This window comes from Anguilla anguilla, chromosome 1 (genome assembly GCF_013347855.1).
Source record: "Anguilla anguilla isolate fAngAng1 chromosome 1, fAngAng1.pri, whole genome shotgun sequence".
In the NCBI taxonomy this organism is placed as follows: domain Eukaryota; kingdom Metazoa; phylum Chordata; class Actinopteri; order Anguilliformes; family Anguillidae; genus Anguilla; species Anguilla anguilla.
Genome location: NC_049201.1, coordinates 53,952,953 through 53,963,069, shown reverse-complemented (window position 1 = coordinate 53,963,069; position 10,117 = coordinate 53,952,953). Strand labels below are relative to the sequence as shown.

The window sequence follows — 10,117 nt, the reverse complement described above, 5'->3', positions numbered from 1 at the left end:
ACTGCATGCATGAAACATTTTTGGAAGAGCATGAATTTGTTGAGCATTCAGTTTATGGTACTCATTGCCTATGCCACAATAACCTGTGGCTTTAATTTTTTGTTTTGAAAAGTTTAAACATTCATATTATTTTAATAGCTAAAGTAATTGACTTGAATGTATGAGGTATCCAAAGAATCTTAGCAGATGTCAATTCCATGAGTGTATGTATTGAATCCGTAAAAAAACAAAAAAAAAACTGTTCAGCATTTCTTTCTTGGTCCAATAAAAACACGGGTCATTGCTATCACTTGTTAAAGTCATAGGCTATTTACCAAGCCTTTACTGTTTTGCCTTTCCTGTACACATAGTTCTTCTCTAAGGACAAGTACCTGCCATCTTCCATGGCAGTTCATTCCTTTTCTATCAGTTCAGAGGGCCTTGTATTCACCACTATACCCACTCATTGCTTTGACTGTTAACATCGGCAGATCTTTTCTCTATCCCCTGTTGAAGGATGTCTAACAACAGGAATTTAGGCTCTTCTTATTCCTTGCAGAAGTTTTGTGGTAGCCCTTCAGTCAAAAGACATCAAACTAGTTTGGACTCACCGATATCGCCTAAAAAGATTATTTTGTCCATTGTAATCCTGACATAGTTGCAATAACTTTGATAATAAAAGTTAACACAAGATGCCTCTGTTCAGAAATAATTCTGAAGTGCTGCATGGTGGAATAAGGGCTCACCTGGCTTTTGGTGCTGATTGCTGTTGATCAGGTTGTTTTGAATGGCCTGCTAATTCCTTCTCATTGGAAACACTGTTATCGCAAACTGTTTTCTGATTTTCATCACATGAGAGGTGGGTGACCGAAGTTAATAAAGTTAATGAGCCTGTACTTACACGCAAATTCACACATGCACACACAGTTGGAGTACTGCATATTTGTTTCTGCATCACTTAATTTATTGCACTTATTCTCCTTAAACTCTGCACAACAGCCCACTGGGCAATTTATGCCTGTGTATTGACAAGCAAGACAGTATTCTCTCAATATTAATAAAATCATTCTGTGCTACTACTGTGCAATACTTTATTTCTTCAAACCCTACTGAGCTGAACAGTGATCACATAGAACATAAAATCAGTAACACCAACACTTACTATACAAAGAGGAAACAGTTTGCTAGGTCACAATACCAATAAAACATGCAAACACTGCAAACCCCTCTATCCTGGAGAGGCTTGGCTCATATGGTTTATACTGTATTATTTTTCATGCTGCCCTGCCCTCATTATTTTGCTTTGTTCACTTCTTTGTGTCTGGACTGCATTGAGTATCATATACAAAAACAATTTAAGATTAAAATTTAAATAATAATTATTTTACTTGACACACCAAAAGTGCAAATTGTCTGTATCATGCAAAAATATTGTACGTTCATGTTGTAATTGAACACCCAGGAGCAGCAAAAAAAGGGCCTTTTGTTTTCCATATATGATAACAGCAAACATTATGATTAGCCACAATGGCTTTGAGCCAACCGTATTAGTTTTTGAGATAAGATATTCATAGTATATAGAGCTGGATGAGTACTTCTAGAACGTGAAAAAGATTCAAATTTGGACAAGGATCTGAATTTTTTTATACTGAAAATATGTACTAAGGGAGCATGCATGAATAAAAAATGTTATACAAATCATTTTACACTTCTCCAGTTAATACAGTACCAATATAAATCCATGGAAACCCATTCCACCATGTGTTCCCCCTATACTACTTTGAAGCCAAAACACAAATTCTGTCAGGAAGGTAAAATGGTACAGGGTTTTTGTTATTACGATGGGGAGGGACGCCAGAGAGTGAACACGGGGAACTGCATGGCATAGCAAAGCACATTAAATCAGCCCTGAAAGGCTCTATTATGCAACCTAATGGAGATTAAAAGCTCAGGCATTCACCGCCTAGAGTGCTCCCCCACCTGGGTGGTCTAGTGATTCCAGAAGGGCTGAAAGCCTCAGACATTCGCCCTGAACGCAACTGCACTCCACGAGATCAGGTCCCCACAAAGACACATTAATACACACATCCAGCTGAACACACACACACAACTAAAAGGGCTGACAGGCTCACACAGACACTTGTTGTAATTTGCTTCGGCTAAAAGCATCTGACAAATAGCAAACTGTAAATTGTGACTTGGACACACACACAGAAACACACAAATGCACAAGCTGAGGCACAGACATACACACAAGGAGACATATACACAATATACACACATACCACCATATATATATTCACACAAACATCCACACACAATTGTATGCAAAGTAAACTTTTACACAGGCCTTAAAGGCATACTATGCAGGCTGTTTTAGCCTTGCTGTGGTCCTGTTTTTACAATTAAAGACATCTCCTCCTCTGTCTTCCACCCCTGCCCACTCACCCCAAGTACCCCATCTAATGTTGCTGGGTAGGATAGCAAGAGGTAGCGCTACTTAGAGGACCAACAGAAAACAAGCAAACTCCGTGTGGCTTTTCTTCTCCTTGGTGAACTTCAGCTGACCCCACCTAAGAAAAGTAATTCCAAGGTTAACTCTAGTTCTTGAATGAGCCCTGTGGGCTTCTCTTTTTGCTCTTCTGTATCTGGGCTTCTTCATTAGCTAGCTAGCAACAAACTCTCCTCTGAAATCTGATTCCAAACCACAGGCTCTGTTGCCACACCCACTCCTCCCCGGACAGGAAAGAGTGCCATGCCCAGAAATCCGACAAAAGTATGTGAAGACAGAAATTGCCGGTGCATATAGATATGCCTTTATATTTTCAAGATAAAAATCCTGCATAGCATGCCTTTAAAATGGTCCTCAAATTCAACATTTATATGGGATAGTTCACTCTACAAATGAATATTATTCTTTTTTTTTCTTACCTCAGCAAATGTCTTTTGATCTGACAATGATGAATCATTCAGAAGCTGTATGTACAAGTGCAACCATCTCCATAAAGTTGTAACCTCTTAAATGATCTTGTTTTACAATTCATACTTTAGTCATTTGGAAGACGCCAAAGAAACTTTCAGAAGTGCATTTTACGTGGTAAGCATACATAGCTAGACCTAGAAATACGCAAAGTTACAACGACAAGTGCCACAGAGGTAAAGTTTTCATTAAAAAAATTGATAACAAGATAAATAGCAAAGGACTCATATGTGGTATGTTATTATCACATCAGGACAGAAACTATACTTTCATATCCCATTGCTTTCCTTTACAAATCTACTGCTGTAACCTTCATCGACAAACAACATGTTCGCAGCTTGCTTGGTAATTAATCACAGCACGTAGTATCTTTGACAGTGATTCGAAAACATTTCATTACAAGGTGCTGAATAATATGGAACTACTCAATCCAAAATTGTACTCTTTTTTAATCCCCTTTCCCAGTTTCAGATAAACAGTGTTGGACAGTAATGTAATCTGGTTGACATAACAAGATATTTATAAATGAAGTAACAAATCAGATGTAAATCATGATTACATTTTGGATTACTTCAACGTACAATCTATACACACATACAAACACACAGACAAGCCCACCAAATGTACACACATTAACAGCACACACATGCTCTCTCTCTCTCTCTCTCTCTCTCTCTCTCTCTCACACACACACACACACACACCTACATAGGAGAATGAGCAGAAACCGAGTGTATATATAGTAAAAAAATAAGGAACCAGTCTTGTCAGAAACATACTAACTAAAGTATTTTGCTAATACATTTATTGTAGAATACACTTGGCTAATGAAACTGTATGTAACCCAAAACTAATTATACAGATTATACATTCTGAGTAATTATGTTACAGGTTACATTTTAGTCATGTAATTTATAAATGGTGTCAAGGTAAATTTAAGATTCATAGGAGTCAGAGTTAGGGTTATGGTTGAAGCAAAATTAGGATTATGTGAAGGAGGTAGGGAAAGAATAAGTAGCATGGTTAGTCTTTGATTTTGGATTAACCAAATGATTTCACTTTTGGAAAGTAAGACTTGAACCTTTTAAATGTTTTCAGTGAAAATAATTTTTTTCAGAAAATTTACTACAAACACATTTCCTTGCATGTGGAGCCTGCCCAGTGTGCATTGAGAGAGAGGCAAGAATACACGCTGGACAAGTCGCCAATCTGTTGAGAGGGAACACACACCATTCACTCACACAACCATACCTATGGGCAATTTATTGTTGGTAGTAATACAAAAGTAATGAAATGAGATTATATCGTTTGAGTAATCCAACAGATTAAATTACTAATTAAATTTTTTGTAATTTAATATGTTAAAAGTATCAGATTACATTATAAATATCAGATTACAAATAACCTGTCAAACACTGCTGATACCATGAATTGTGTCACTGCTTAGCCACTTTTTCTTTTTTTGTAATTTGTTATGAAAACATGATCATTCAAGAGGATATATAATTACGCTTACATTTGCAACTGCACAATGTGCATACAGGCTGCAAAGGATTCATTGTTACAAATGATGGAATTTGTTTTTTTTATTGTTGTCGATATTGCAAAGAGAATTTGGAGCAGAATTAGTTGGACCTCCATAGACTATTCATTTTTAAATGAGGCCTTATGAAGCCATTTTGAAGGCATAATCAAATCTGTAATAATATGGCGCAAAGAGCTGTCCTTGTCGAGACAACAGACAGTTTTCAATGTAAGAAAAGGGACTAAACTATCTCTTAACTTTATCTCTCTGACATTGTTATGCTATAATATGCAAACAGTGAAGTGTCATTCAATAGTTTGTGATCATGAAAATGCCTTCACAGTGATGCTGCTTAAAAATAATTTCATGCTCATGATGCAGCATGAAATACTCACAGTCTGAACCATCACACATTTTCAGAACTTTAGATGCAATGAACATGACACTTGGACTACATCGTTTTCTTTGGTGTGTATTTGTTGAAGACATGGTACGCCTTTCAAAACTGTTTCCTTAGCCATGAGGGTGTTTACCTGCACAGCCGGCGTGACCAAGACAAGCGTTACCTCCGCTTTGAGAGGTATTTGTATCTCAAGGACAATAAATGATGAACGCAGCAGAATGCCATGGCCTTGGCACACATCAATCAAGCATCCACGAGACCTTGAGAGCTTCAGAGAGGCAGATGTGGAAATCCGTTTGACCTGTCCGTGGCTAAATTAATTATCCAATTACTCCTCTTCAACTGACTGCGGTGCCTAGATAACTGCAGGGCTATTTACAACTGACTGTGTCTCAGAGATAGCGAAAGAGCTATTTACGCATAATCACCTCTCCCAGTGAATGATCAGAGCAGCACAAACGTATCTGAATCTTTTTAAAGAAGTATTCCTACTTTGCGTAAAAACAAGTGGAAGTCAAGTTTGGAAGTTAGTTGAGAAAAGCAGTCTAGTTATTACGATAATGTATTACTTCTATTTTAGATTTTAAGAGTTGACGACAGTTAGAACTTTAATGTATTTTACCATGACTTACTTTCACAACTTAAATAACTTGGCGTAATAAAATGGCACAAATGTCGTTGGTGATAAAGTGACATAATTCTGGGTAATTGCATGTGTCTCTTTCACGTTATCACCAGTAGAGTAAAAGCTCTGGCACTGAATCTGTAACCACAAATCCACAAATTGAATATTTTAAACAAAGATGCCACTAAACCAGAATATAAAAGCAAGGAAGATCAGTTGTTCTCCTTGGCATGATTTTCTCAAATCTAGCGAATCAAAGAACTTTTGCCATCTGCAGTGCACAAAAACCTCATGGCCAAATGGTGCTCCCAAAGTACCTGGTTTGATTTTCACATCCTTTCATTAATTCACTCATGGACAAGCAACAAAAGCTACAGTGTGGAAACAGGTCCAATAACTATTGGAATGTATTTATTTTTGAATATGTTGTTCAAGAGTAGATTTCACAATATTTCTCAGCAATCTCATGTCTGAGTTATTCAGTACATTGTCACATTATTTTGATAAGGTGCAACAAAAAAAAGTCAAATTACATTTTTAAAAATTTATATCTGTTAGTTCACTGGTTCTATAAAATTGTATGTATGAAGCTTAGCGCTAATGCCCTTTTTCTGCAAATTGATTTTTAAATGAGTTCTGGGAGTGTGGCTTGGCCACACATTCTGTACATACTGCAGGCACAAACTGGCTATCTTGCATTGGTACTGTAAATCTGCACTTTCATCTCACATATCTTAATGCAAATTGGTTTTCAAGAAAATATCCTGCATATATATCAGCTAAACAAATAGACACTAATAGACATTAACACTGGGGGGATTTCCAACTTCTGCGCGTAGGAGTTTGCTATCTGAGAAGGTGCTGGTGTCTGAGAAAGTTCCCTGAAAATAAAATAAGGGTGAAACATGAGCATGCGGGGGTTGATAAACGATATCACGCGCCCCAGGAGAAGTGCAGTTTAAATGAGCAAGGGATACTCACCTCCCTCCATCCTCATCTGCTCCCACATCTCACTGTTCACCACTAACAAGGCGATGCGCAAGCAGTGTTTTAATCTCAGCCAACATTACTGCCAAGGACGATTGTACAGCAGCCAAGATCTATTGAGATCCCATTATAATCTTGATGTATCAAAATGCCCCGTGCGACATCAACACGTTTCCTGGGACGGCGTGTCTCTTCCAGTTTGCGGCGAGTGCTCATATTTCTCTGGAAAAATAGAGGACAAAACTAACTGGGAACAACCAGCCCCGGATGTCAGTCTCTTATCTATCCCTGTATTTGTGGGTTTGGCTTGTTTCTTTCAAATGTTGATTCATTAGGTCTTTCAACTTGTCCAAAGCAAAGAAAGTCCATCAGAAAGCCTGCAAGCATGCCCAAAAAAGTGTGTGTCTGTGTGTGTCTGTGTGTGTGTGATTATGTTTGCATGTGTGTATGTATGGGGGACATTTGCCTGTGCTTAGTTTTATGTCTTTAAGATTGTTGACAATAGACCAAGGTCACAGCATATTTTTGCTGCAAATTTTTTATTCAAAGCTTGGCATTGAAAGAGATACAGATTCATTTCATGTATTGTATCTCACACGTACTCTTTCTCTGCCTTGCTTCAAGCAGAAGCTATAAAAAGGGTGTCTCACCCTCTCTGACATGGTCACTCACGTACTGTATGAATGCCTGAATGTTTCTGCAGTACTGGTCTACAGTAACAATCTCCTGAAATGCAGCCTATTAGAATTCATTGCAGAATGTATCCTGCTTCAAAGGCATTTGAGGGGTGGAGGGATTGCTTTGCAGCTATGTAGTGGTAGGGCTGTGGAATGTGTGTGTGTGTGTGTGTTACAGTGGGGGGGGGGAGGTGGGGTGTGAGGGGTTCACACTGTAAGAGTATTTCATCACACATTTTGCCAGGAGCTCAGTGTAATTTCACCAACTCATTACTAAAATGCTTTGCAAGGGGCTCAGCAAATCAATTCTCTGGATTTGTTTAACAGACCAGAAACGTCAATTATCATCACAACGATTAGCCAGAGACAAACATCTGCTTTCAACAGTGAGCACTGCTGAAATAGAGAGACAGATGGGAATGGTGGGCTAGAATCAGGCATTCAGGAAAACATATTCAGGATAACTTTTTAAATGAAAAATGATTGGAAGAAACTATTTTGTTCGGGAACATCAGAAAACCTGGTTTTTCTGAGACAAAAGAAACCCAGTGCATTTGATTATTTTTTATAGCCGTATAGGTCAGGGCAGCGAGTCTTTCAGCACTTGAGTTTTTTTTCTTCATTCCATCTGACAGCAGTGTTTTGAGATTGAAATTGAATTGGAATATGAGGGTCAAATTTACCTGGGTTCAGAATTTAGAACTCCAAATCTATCCCAGAAGTCCTCTCACCCTTGCAGCATTCCACCCTCAGACTCAATCATCCTCTGGCTCTCTCTGCGGTGGCTAGAAAAATAGCAGATGCCTCTAGAAGAGTACTAACAAGCACGCCCAGACGCCACCACATTTTTGAGAAAGGCCTAGAGGATGCTGGGAATTGTCTGACATATTTCACTAGGATCTAGGGTGGATTGAGAAATTTGATTGCATAGCTGAACTGTACTGCATAAAGCAAGACCGAAAAGTACATTTTAAACGTTTAAAGACAATATAAAGTGGGATTGGGGCAGGGGTGGAAAGAAATGAGCAGGGTTATTGTTTGATCTTTATGCCAGTGGTTAGTAAACAAGAAATGAGTATTCATGAGAAACAGTATGAAAGAAAGGGCCAAGGCAGGAAGTTCAAAAGCAGGGCGCAAATAGCACTGGGCCCACGGAAAAGCCTGAAACTGAGCTCAAGACCCTCATTCAACAGAGGTGAGCCCCACTGACTGCCCACATCAAATCCTCAGTTCCCTGGCATTGGTGCTGCTTTTTCGGAAGCTGACCCCTTCAAAGACCTGAACAGCTGGGATAACCGGCACACAGACGGAAGCGGGTGACCCCTCCCTGTTGCCGTCCCTGGAGACCAGACCTCTCGCCCTCTGGCCTCAGGCAGAGACAGCGCAAACAGAGAGGCCTCCAAAACGCCCTGTGGCACTCCAAGCGTCCTGCTTCACGCGTCACCCTTCCACAGAAACATCCCCGGGGTTGGCTGCCCACAGACCTGCTGAGCTGTGATTGGCTTCCCAGAACTCTGCTGACCTTGGATTGGCTGCCTTCTCAGTCTCCTCAGTGACTTATTATGAACTAAAAGCATCGATCTCATCTTTGCAGGCAGGGGTGAAGGAAGGGTAAAGCTAGTTGCTATCACAATTTGCCTCCAGGGGGAGGAAGAAAAAGAAAGATTAAAGTTTTTCATTTTAAAAATGGAAAAAAAGGGTTGTGTTGGTAAGAAGCTGATGCTTAAAAGTTCAGCACGTACGTTTAATGCTTACCACACTATAAGAGAGTTTTAACATCAGTGTCAAAGCCAGGTCGTCAGGATACAGGTCAGAGGCATCATTAACAACAAATGGTGATTTTATCAACGTGTATAGATTCTCTTTTCAACACAATAATACAAATACCTACCAAAAACCCTTCTCAGTAGGTTTAACCATTATGATGTGCCACTCAGGACAGAAAACCTCATTGAGAGAGAATACTCGGTCTGTTAGAGGGTGCACATCTTCGTAGAAGTGCATGTGAGGTCCAGATTACAGCTTCAGACCAATTGCTCTTCTTTCACCTATCACCAACGCATCAACAACCTTCATAGATTCTGAATCTATCTGGAGTGGATGAGGACCATTGTGAAATGACTCCAAGATTGAGGAACGTCGGCTCTACAGCACAAGATTCTATCAGAAGATCAACCATTACAATTTGTTCACTTGTTTTATTTGATCAAAACCTGTTTAATTAACAAGAGTAATACATTCAAGTAGTTTTATTTTGTCAACTTTTTTTATGTCATTAAGTTTTTTATGTCTTTGTCCTGACTCAGAATTCAGTGATTGTTTTTCTCTTCACAAAATCATTTTGGCAGGTGCAGCTATTGCCAAACTGAATGAAATAAATGGTTGTTTTTAAAAGGATTATTTGCATTTCTTAATAAATCAAAGTAAAAGACAAATGTTGATTGAATCCAGGACATAATGTGGTAGTCCCAAGCATCTTAGTTCTGATAATACACACATCCATTAATGCATTTACAGACATATAAAACAGTATGAGAGCAATATTTGTCTCACTGAAGATAGTGATCATATTTTACTGTATATTTATAGTACTATATTTATGGAAATGTGTTTGAATGGGTACCAAAACAGTCCCCCTCTTTCAAGGTAAACAATAATAAATTCAGATGAAAAATGAAGATGTGAACAATTGGACAAGCGTTCAAACAGGTATTAAGGGCCTAGGGAGAGACAGAGAGGGAGGGAGAGAGGGGGGAGTGAATGAGTGTGAAGAGGCAAGGCAACTAATTAAGGTTGAAAGAGAAGAATAACAAGAGGAGGGGAAGGGAGAGAAAGAGGGCAGAGGGGGAAGAAGGGAGAAACTAAGGGAGACATGTACAAGGGAGAGATATAAAGAGACTGACGGAGATGTGGGGGGAGGAAGGTTGATGATAATTTCATA

The 10,117-nt window shown here is 39.0% G+C and overlaps 1 long non-coding RNA gene across 1 annotated transcript; it reads right to left on the bottom strand.

The window, feature by feature from the left end:
- Positions 1-5,906: 5,906 nt before the first annotated feature.
- Positions 5,907-6,709, bottom strand: LOC118212927. Its single transcript, XR_004762330.1, has 2 exons — positions 6,494-6,709; positions 5,907-6,393 (listed from the first exon to the last, which is right to left on the bottom strand). It is a non-coding gene; the product is annotated as an uncharacterized LOC118212927 (long non-coding RNA).
- Between the last annotated feature and the right edge of the window lie 3,408 nt (positions 6,710-10,117).